Below are 11439 nucleotides of genomic sequence, written 5' to 3'. Positions count from 1 at the left end.
ATATATATCTTTGTCAAATGGTCGGTTCCGGGACATCCTATTTTTTTAATATTTCTCAATGCGCCCTAACACCCTGGTTCTATTCTACAAAGGAAAATTAAATCAACTAATTACTTATTGAGATATTGGAAAATAATGTTTTCCAAGACACTTTCGTAATGGTATATTCCAGGACAGTAATGTTACAGTAATGTTTCCAGGACTGGCTTGGAAAAAATATATACTTTATGATAGATTCCAAGACATGTTATATATACTTTATGGTAGATTCCAAGACATGCACCATTTTATGGTGCGTTAGTTTCCAAGACACGAAAAATTTTTGGCCATAACGTAAAATTACTGACTTGCGGGATAATGTTTACAAAATACCGTATCTTATGTTTCCATACCACGTTCTTAAGTGTCAAGAAGTATCTTAAATCCCTTGAATATACGGAAGTTATCAAAAATTGATATGTACAGTTCTATGACATAACCTCAAATTTCGGGGTACAAGCACATTTTTGTAAATGCGAAATTCTTTATTTGCGGGTTGACGTGTTTGAAATACCGTAAACTCACATTCTTTTACCACGTTCTCAGACGTTAAAATGTATATTAAACGCGCTGAATATACGTAAATAAGCAAAAACTGACATGTAATAAATTATGGCCTAACGTTAGTTTCCAGGACATAAAAATTTTTCATAAATAATGTGAAATTATTCACTTGCGGGTCAACGTCTGCGGAATCGGGTTGACGTGTGTGAAATACCGTAAACTCACATTCTCTTACCACGTTCTCAAACGTTAAAATGTATATTAAACGCGCTGAACATACGTAAATAAGCAAAAACTGACATGTAATAAATTATGGCCCAACGTTAGTTTCCAGGACATAAAAATTTTTCATAAATAATGTGAAGTTATTCACTTGCGGGTTAACGTCTGCGGAATCGGGTTGACGTGTGTGGAATACCGTAAACTCACATTCTTTTACCACGTTCTCAAACGTTAAAATGCATATTAAACGCGCTGAATATACGTAAATAAGCAAAAACTGACATGTAATAAATTATGGCCTAACGTTAGTTTCCAGGACATAAAAATTTTTCATAAATCATGTAAAATTATTGATTTGCGGGATAATGCTTGCGAAATAACTCAAACTTATGTTTCCATATCGCGTTTTCAAATGTTAAGAAGTACTTTAAACCCCTTGAATGTACGGAAGTTATCAAAAATTGATATGTACAGTTCTATGACATAACCTCAAATTTCGGGGTACAAGCACATTTTTGTAAATGCGAAATTCTTTATTTGCGGGTTGACGTGTTTGAAATACCGTAAACTCACATTCTTTTACCACGTTCTCAGACGTTAAAATGTATATTAAACGCGCTGAATATACGTAAATAAGCAAAAACTGACATGTAATAAATTATGGCCTAACGTTAGTTTCCAGGACATAAAAATTTTCATAAATAATGTGAAATTATTCACTTGCGGGTCAACGTCTGCGGAATCGGGTTGACGTGTGTGAAATACCGTAAACTCACATTCTCTTACCACGTTCTCAAACGTTAAAATGTATATTAAACGCGCTGAATATATGTAAATAAGCAAAAACTGACATGTAATAAATTATGGCCTAACGTTAGTTTCTAGGACATAAAAATTTTTCATAAATAATGTGAAGTTATTCACTTGCGGGTTAACGTCTGCGGAATCGGGTTGACGTGTGTGGAATACCGTAAACTCACATTCTTTTACCACGTTCTCAAACGTTAAAATGCATATTAAACGCGCTGAATATACGTAAATAAGCAAAAACTGACATGTAATAAATTATGGCCTAACGTTAGTTTCCAGGACATAAAAAATTTTTCATAAATAATGTGAAATTATTCACTTGCGAGTTAACTTCTGCGGAATCGGGTTGACGTGTGTAGAATACCGTAAACTCACATTCTCTTACCACGTTCTCAAACGTTAAAATGCATATTAAACGCGCTGAATATACGTAAATAAGCAAAAACTGACATGTAATAAATTATGGCCTAACGTTAGTTTCCAGGACATAAAAATTTTTCATAAATCATGTAAAATTATTGATTTGCGGGATAATGCTTGCGAAATAACGTAAACTTATGTTTCCATATCGCGTTTTCAAATGTTAAGAAGTACTTTAAACCCCTTGAATGTACGGAAGTTATCAAAAATTGATATTTACAGTTCTATGACATAACCTCAAATTTTGTGGTACAAGCACATTTTTGTAAATCCAAAATTCACTTGCGGGTTGACGTGTGTGGAATACCGTAAACTCACATTCTTTTACCACGTTCTCAGACGTTAAAATGTATATTAAACGCGCTGAATATACGTAAATAAGCAAAAACTGACATGTAATAAATTATGGCCTAACGTTAGTTTCCAGGACATAAAAAATTTTTCATAAATAATGTGAAATTATTCACTTGCGAGTTAACTTCTGCGGAATCGGGTTGACGTGTGTAGAATACCGTAAACTCACATTCTCTTACCACGTTCTCAAACGTTAAAATGTATATTAAACACGCTAAATATACATAAATAAGTAAAAACTGACATTTATAATAAATTATGTCCTAACGTTAGTTTCCAGGACAATCTTTTGTACATAATTTGTATATGTATACATTTTTTCCAAGACTGTCCTGGAAAATATCATTAGACATATTATGTTTCCAGGTCAGACCTGGAATCCACCAAATGTTTCGGAAAATGCCATTAGGTAGTAGGAGATGTCCCGGTACCGACCATTTGACAAATATACATGTATATATATATATGTATATATATATATATATATATATATATACATTTAGGCCTTGCGCACAATAGAGCACATATTAGGAATAAAAATAAATATTAAATATTACGAATCGGAATTAGAAATAATTTAGACATAACGCACAATGGAAAGGAATAAAATATAAAGGAATATTATTCCTACAGGAATATTCCCGCATTTATACATATTCTAATATTTAATATTTATTACAGGAATATTCCATTATTTATATCTCAAGAACGGCTGGGCCGAATTTTTACCACAAGTATATGAAATAGGGGTAGAATTTTCCGGAATAGCAGAATAACTAATAAAATATCGGAAAAATTCACGTAAAAAAAAAAATTAATTTAGAAAGATATCCAAATACATAGAAAAAATACATAGAGGGAGGGAGAGAGGGAGGGGGAGAGAGAGAAAAAGAGGGGGAGAGAGAGAGAGGGGAGAGGGAGAGAGGGAGGAGGAGAGAGAGAGAAAGAGAGGGGGAGAGAGAGAGGGAGAGAGGGGGAAGGGGGAGAGAGAGAGAGGGGGGAGAGGGAGAGAGGAAAGAGGGAGAGAGGGGGAAGAGAGAAAGAGAGAGAAAGAAAGGGGGAGAGAGAGGGACTATTTGCGAGTCTTATCACTACATTCATTACTGTTAGGCGGTACGAAGTTTGCCGGGGCAGCTAGTATTCTAATATTTATCATTTATTCTTATTTCTAATATGTGTTCTACTGTGCGCAGGGCCTTACTCGAAATATTAAACATATAACTTAAAATATTCGTTATCTCGTTGTAATTAAAAATATAGGTAGGTATATGTACAGTGAGGTGCATTAATTCAATGGGTCATCATAGTATTTTGACTTATTGGCCACTAGGTCTTTAATAATCCACATGTGCGCGGTTCATCGAAGTATTAAAATGTAACGAGAAGTCGGGTTACTCGCTAATATGATCCAGCGAATTAATGCATTTTACTCTACAACAATTGCATTTCTTTTTCGATAAAATTATTTTTAATGGTCAGTAATCGGTCAACAATAAGTATATACTATTCTCGCGACGAGTATTCTTTATAGATCATTTTATAAACTTCGATTTTCGACAATTTGTCTTAAATGGTCTCTTTGACGAGGAGAGATCTCTCTCTTTCTCTCTCGTCGCGTTGTTGAGCAATTCGTGCGTATAACGCCGACCCCGCCATGCTTGGACAAATGTAACGCGACGTTACACTCCCCCCTCCCTCGCTTTTAGAAAAATTTTTCACTGTCTTTGGCTGCGTTTATCTTGACGCTTTCAGCGCTGAAAGCATCGCTCTATCTTCGTTTGATGTTCGATGTGCAACGAAGATAGAATGATGCGTCAAAAGCAGTGTCAATAAGAGGTATTTAACAATATTACATTCAAATACACTCGTATAATAAATTTGTATAAAAAAAATTGATTGTTACGTTTGTTAATTGGAATACAATTCTGGACATATTTGAAGAGATTCGATGCTTTTGCAGGTATGGCGAAGCAGCTTGGTACTACATCCAGGCGGAACAATGGACCCAGGCCCATGAAATTATTATAGAGCATCTGGCAGCCGATGCTATAATGAATGGTATCGGATACTTCCTTCTTATTTTCTTTTTTTACATGTTGGCGCTGTATGTTGTAGACAATTTCATTGCTTATATTCTATATTACAGAAAACTACGAATATTTGAAATCACTGTTAACCCCGCTGGTACCGACCGAATGTTGCGGCACAATTAGCGGATGGTCGCATCAAGGCTCCTGTGGGATATGGAAGATAACTAGCGAGATTCAGAGCCTGTTAAAGTCTGCTCCGGATTATATCGTGGACTAACTTATCAACTGGAAGCGCTGAAGCCTCAATTAACAGGCTTGTGTAATAAAATCGATCAATTTCCATGTCCGATCGCTAAACACAGGTACGACTAATATATATAATACTATTGCAAGCCGCTTTTTTGTACTGTTCTAAAGTTTTGTGTTCATGATACTAGAAATCGCTCTGAGACCTTGGGCGGAGAAGTAATTGACCAATCATATTTAAATAATTCGGCAATTGACCAATGCGATTGGTTAATTCTTTTTCCGTCCGAGATCTCGGAGCAATTCCTAGCATCGTGGACACAAGGCTTAAGGCATATTTTTTCTTTTGTATCTCTTGGTTGTGCCAAGCTGAAATTGCAAAGAGGACTCTACATTTGGCTAGAAATATGCTGCTGTTGCAAAAAAACGAGCAAAGATCGGTCACGAAGTTGTTGGTTCGTCTGATATCTCAACTACCATTGCCGGAAGATTATGCGCAACAGGAACTGCGACCTATCGTTAATATGCGCGTAACAGAAATAATGCCGTAAATGTAAATGTGAAGTAACACGCATAAGTTAATTTATCGGTCGCGTAGTTGTAAAGTTCATTAACGGAAAGTCCCATTTTTATTAATTTTTTTCCCGCACTCGCTTGTAGGTTGTAAATTGACACAGAAAATAAGCATGAAGTTTTTTTGAAGATCTTTTCAGTGATCCTGATGACAGTGTTACACATACGGCGATAGCAAATTGCGCGATTCGTACAGTAGATTTGTAAAGCTTGAAATTATAAACACTTAGAGAAATACATCAGTATGTGATACTATTTAAATCTTTCTTACATTTTTTATCGATTGTCTCGTGATTTGAGAAACGCGTGATGACTAAACCGTTATGAAGACGAATGATACGTAATTGGTCGAGAGAAAGCATGGACGAGAAATAATTCTGTACTTCACGGAGAAATATTTCTATCGTATGTCACGTGGTTTTCTTGTACAATCTATATCGTCGCGCCTGAATAATGTAAACAAGTCATATTAGATACCTTCTAAGATATATATATATATATATATATATATATATATATATATATATATATATATATATATATGTATATATATAAATACATTTAGGCCTTGCGCACAATAGAGCACATATTAGGAATAAAAATAAATATTAAATATTACGAATCGGAATTAGAAATAATTTAGACATAACGCACAATGGAAAGGAATAAAATATAAAGGAATATTATTCCTACAGGAATATTCCCGCATTTATACATATTCTAATATTTAATATTTATTACAGGAATATTCCATTATTTATATCTCAAGAACGGCTGGGCCGAATTTTTACCACAAGTATATGAAATAGGGGTAGAATTTTCCGGAATAGCAGAATAACTAATAAAATATCGGAAAAATTCACGTAAAAAAAAAATTAATTTAGAAAGATATCCAAATACATAGAGAAAAAAACATAGGGGGAGGAGAGAGGGAGGGGGGGAGAAGAGAAAAAAGAGGGGAGAGGAGGAGAGAGAGGGAGAGGAGAGAGGGAGGAGGAGAGAGAGAGAAAGAGAGGGGAGAGAGAGAGGGAGAGAGGGGTTGAGAAGGGGGAGAGAGAGAGGGGGGAGAGGGAGAGAGGAAAGAGGGAGAGAGGTGGAAGAGAGAAGAGAGAGAGAGAGAAAGAAAGGGAGAGAGAGGGACTATTTGCGTGTCTTATCACTACATTCATTACTGTTAGGCGGTACGAAGTTCGCCGGGGCAGCTAGTATTCTAATATTTATCATTTATTCTTATTCCTAATATGTGTTCTACTGTGCGCAGGGCCTTACTCGAAATATTAAACATATAACTTAAAATATTCGTTATCTCGTTGTAATTAAAAATATAGGTAGGTATATGTATAGTGAGGTGCATTAATTCAATGGGTCATCATAGTATTTTGACTTATTGGCCACTAGGTCTTTAATAATCCACATGTGCGCGGTTCATCGAAGTATTAAATGTAACGAGAAGTCGGGTTACTCGCTAATATGATCCAGCGAATTAATGCATTTTACTCTACAACAATTGCATTTCTTTTTCGATAAATTATTTTTAATGGTCAGTAATCGGTCAACAATAGGTATATACTATTCTCGCGACGAGTATTCTTTATAGATCATTTTATAAACTTCGATTTTCGACATTTGTCTTAAATGGTCTCTTTGACGAGGAGAGGAGAGATCTCTCTCTTTCTCTCTCGTCGCGTTGTTGAGCAGCATTCGTGCGCATAACGCCGACCCCGCCATGCTTGGACAAATGTAACGCGACGTTACACTCCCCCCTCCCTCGCTTTTAGAAAAATTTTTCACTGTCTTTGGCTGCGTTTATCTTGACGCTTTCAGCGCTGAAAGCATCGCTCTATCTTCGTTTGATGTTCGATGTGCAACGAAGATAGAATGATGCGTCAAAAGCAGTGTCAATAAGAGGTATTTAACAATATTACATTCAAATACACTCGTATAATAAATTTGTATAAAAAAAATTGATTGTTACGTTTGTTAATTGGAATGCAATTCTGGACATATTTGAAGAGATTCGATGCTTTTGCAGGTATGGCGAAGCAGCTTGGTACTACATCCAGGCGGAACAATGGACCCAGGCCCATGAAATTATTATAGAGCATCTGGCAGCCGATGCTATAATAAATGGTATTGGATACTTCCTTCTTATTTTCTTTTTATACATGTTGGCGCTGTATGTTGTAGACAATTTCATTGCTTATATTCTATATTACAGAAAACTACGAATATTTGAAATCACTGTTAACCCCGCTGGTACCGACCGAATGTTGCGGCACAATTAGCGGATGGTCGCATCAAGGCTCCTGTGGGATATGGAAGATAACTAGCGAGATTCAGAGCCTGTTAAAGTCTGCTCCGGATTATATCGTGGACTAACTTATCAACTGGAAGCGCTGAAGCCTCAATTAACAGGCTTGTGTAATAAAATCGATCAATTTCCATGTCCGATCGCTAAACACAGGTACGACTAATATATATAATACTATTGCAAGCCGCTTTTTTGTACTGTTCTAAAGTTTTGTGTTCATGATCGAAACGCAGCCATAAACTATTCTCGGACGGATTTAAATGAGCGTAACACTTTCTATAATATGAGGCGGTGAAACATTTACATACTCTTTCTAAATTATTCACGGTACTATATTTATTTAGAATGTACGAAACCTAAAACTGAACTCACAAGAGGCATCTCGAGAACAAGCGAAATGTGGTATGTTATTATGTATATCGCTCTGCAAATGTAAATCGATACTTCAGACATGCGCGGTTACATCGGAATTCCAATTCCGTCAGTCTACTTTTTAAAACGATGCGCGAGATGCCTTTGTGCGGTTTCGCCACAATCGTCGGAGAAGGGTTAAATAAATAGATGGAAACTACTTCTGTTATCTGTGGAAATAATCGATCTAACTGTTTTACATGAGATGAGCCCAATTTTTGTTACTCGTTGCTGACGGCCAATGATCAATTAAATCCCACTTGAAGATCCGATCAAACTTGAAAATTTCGCTGTCACATTGACTAGCAGACTGATTATCGACTAAATGCCTCTTAGCGAAACGCCCGATTCATTTACACTGATGGCTGAGCTAATAATGCTTCTCGTAGTCGTAGCTGTTGTAGTGCGCCGGCGAGACGTACTTGACGATCGGCACCGGTTTCGGGTGTATCGCCGGCCCGACTTTTTTCACGACGGCATTGAATCCGTTGTGATCGTCCGCCGTGTACTCGACGATGCGCACGCTCCCGTCGGGCTCGTTCACGCTATTACGAGCCGTGGACGACGTCGCCGTCCCGCACCTCGTGCTGGATCTTCACGTCACCGGTATGGGGATCGTGCACGCCATAATTGAAGGTGTATCTTGGGTGCGACTGCAACAAGCGCACACAGGGTCATCGTTATAACGTGAGTTTGTGACGAGTTAGCGACGAACGTCTGCATACTGAAACCGGCGCCAGAGACCAGAGAAAGCTTTAACTGCTCAATATGCACATCACGCGCGCGCGGGCTCGGGTTATTTATTTTATCCCGCGCTCCGATACTTCCATGTAACTTGCAAATTGCTGTAAATGCAGATTTTGATTGCGCGAACGTATTAATCGTACGTAAAACGGAATTTATTTCCAAAAAATTGAAAAGTTTAAGAGACTCGTAACTTAATTAAATAAATTAATTTACATAATGTAATTTAATTTACCGAATATACTTGAATATGATATAGGATGCTTTTGTATGCCGCGATTTTAAGTTGCTAATGAATTCTTTGATAAATTTGTGATCCGCAACTGTGTAATAATACGCTACTTGCCACGCACGCAGTTCCGCGTGGTTTTGAGTGACGCGACGCGTTATATCGTAATTATCATCCGCACACGTAGCGCGCTGTTTCCTTGCTTTGCGATATTATTTGGAACGCCGCTTTTAGTGACAATTAACATCGTGAGAAAGCGACGACAATGAGCGTTACGGAAAGAGGCTCGACAATAAGATACGGCGAGGACAGAGGAAATACTTTCATCACACAGACGTCGCTTTTTAGAGAGAGAGAGAGAGAGAGAGAGAGAGAGAGAGAGAGAGAGAGAGAGAGGGAGAGAGAGGGGCGAGGGAGGGAGGGAGGGAGGGACTGGGCAGGGAGGGAGGAGGGACGGGGAGGGAGAGGGAGAGGGAGGAGAGGGAGGAGAGGGAGAGGGAGAGGCGAGAGGAGAGGGCAGAGGGGATCGAGGATTGTCGAGAGGGAGAGGGAGAGGGAGAGGAGAGGGGAGAGGGAGCGAGAGGGAGAGAGAGAGATAGACGATTTCGAGAGAGAGAGAGAGAGAGGAGAGAGAGAGAGGAGAGAGAGAGCTATCTCTCTCGCTTTTCAGAGATCTCGAGAGAGAGAGAGACAGGAATTTAACTCAAGAGACACCGGTAGTGTCTCGCGCCAAGTACACGCGGAGCGAGACCGACCGTAACTCTTTTCAAGAATTACAGAGGTACACAGTACAAAATAAAAATATTTTATTAAAATACATAAATTTTTCTTGTAAAAAAACTTGGCGCTGTTAGACCTCGAAATTTTAAATAAATAAGGACAACAATAAATAAAAATAATTCAGAAAATAATGCGATGGGAGTAATATTAAATGATTATCAGCGTAGATGTGCGAGTGAGTGATATGGGTGTGCGGGTGACGACGCGGACGGCGGATAATGCGGCTTATCATTAAGTAAAGGATAAATTTATTTATTTATTTAAAATTTCGAGGTCTAGCAGCGCCAAGTTTTTTTACAAGAAAAATTTATGTATTTTAATAAAATATTTTTATTTTGTACTGTGTACCTCTGTAATTCTTTGTGACCACTAAAAAATACACATGTAAACTTTGTATTTAATTAACATATACGCCTCAAGCGCCTGGAAGCATCGCGAGACTTGAAGGATCTTGACACTTTTCAGAAGGAAACGTGCGAGAATTTATATTAAATGCCGTTAACGAAGTTGAAACGGTGGAAGTCGGAGTGTGGGAGAGATAGTTGAAGTTTCCAGATAGTTGAAACCAGATACGCCGATTACAATGTTTGTTGTAAATATTATTAAGTCGCACTGCTTCTGTGAAAGTGCTTCAGAAAAAGAACTTTTAAAAGTTCTCCAAGAAGTTTCAAACAAACATATCGTGGAGTATTTCGACACGAGAATCGAGATACGTCCTCTCGCAGCAGTAAAATATTGCAAACTTGCGAAAAAAAGACGTCAGAAGAGATACTCACGTAATAGTCGTGATCCTGATCGACGTGTTTGTAGCCGTGATATTCGTGATCCAGAAACGCGTCCACGTGTAGCGGCGCGGCGGATACCGCGTGCAACGGCACCGCGACGGTCGCGCGACCGTCGGCAAAACTTTGTATCCGGCGGATCCAATGTATCCGTCGAGATCGGTGTAATCGCCGTAGGACAGGCTGGACAAGCCGTGGCCGCCGTTGTAACCGCTGAGAACCACTGCGTGGCTGCACGGCACCGCGGCGCAGAGGAAAGCGACCGTCTGAAAAACCACAATTCGCGATCGTAAATCTCTTCTGTGGGAAAAGGCGAGATTAATACGCGCGAAGTTGTGTCAAGGATTCGATAGTTTCTTTGAAAATTTCTCCGCGGCTTCGAAGTGTTCGCTTCTCTTTTCATTTTCTTTGCTCTTTGAAACATCCTCTCTAAATATATCTTTCCTCATCTACTTAGCGCCGTGCCTCGTGCAAGATATTTAATAGCATCCGAAGTGTAACAGCGGATAATCGATACCCTATGCGATGCAGGCGACTTTTCCATTAGTCACTGTCAATGCGAAATCGCGGACGAAGCTAAGTTTGTAAAGTCATCAGAGCTGATTTATTGGGAAAGCTTTTCCGGGGACGCGCGCTTCTTGAGTTTCAATATGTTTCGTTAAATCTCGGATCGGAAGTCCTGTCGATGAGAAGAACTGTCTTCTCTTTTCACTTTCACGTCGACCTTGTTATCCGCCGGCCAGTAGATGGTATATTATATATATATATATATATATATATATATATATATATATATATATAACTTTATTATACAACTATAAGTGCCAAATAGATGATCTACAGAATAATTCACAGAAATGAGAGGTCTATTTCTACGAAGTCTATTTTAAATTTTAATTAGAGATAGGGAGACCTATCTAATTAAAATTAAAATAAAAGATAAGTAGAATTCATTACTGAATACATGCAAATAAGTGATTTTAT

General features: G+C 38.1%; 1 pseudogene; it reads right to left on the bottom strand.

Moving 5' to 3' along the window:
* Positions 1–8081: 8081 nt before the first annotated feature.
* LOC139823593 (cuticle protein-like) lies at positions 8082–10721 on the bottom strand (annotated as a pseudogene).
* Positions 10722–11439: the final 718 nt, after the last annotated feature.

This window comes from Temnothorax longispinosus, unplaced genomic scaffold (genome assembly GCF_030848805.1).
Source record: "Temnothorax longispinosus isolate EJ_2023e unplaced genomic scaffold, Tlon_JGU_v1 HiC_scaffold_14, whole genome shotgun sequence".
NCBI lineage: Eukaryota > Metazoa > Arthropoda > Insecta > Hymenoptera > Formicidae > Temnothorax > Temnothorax longispinosus.
Note: the sequence above shows the minus strand (reverse complement) of the source record. Positions and strands in the feature narration are given on the sequence as shown.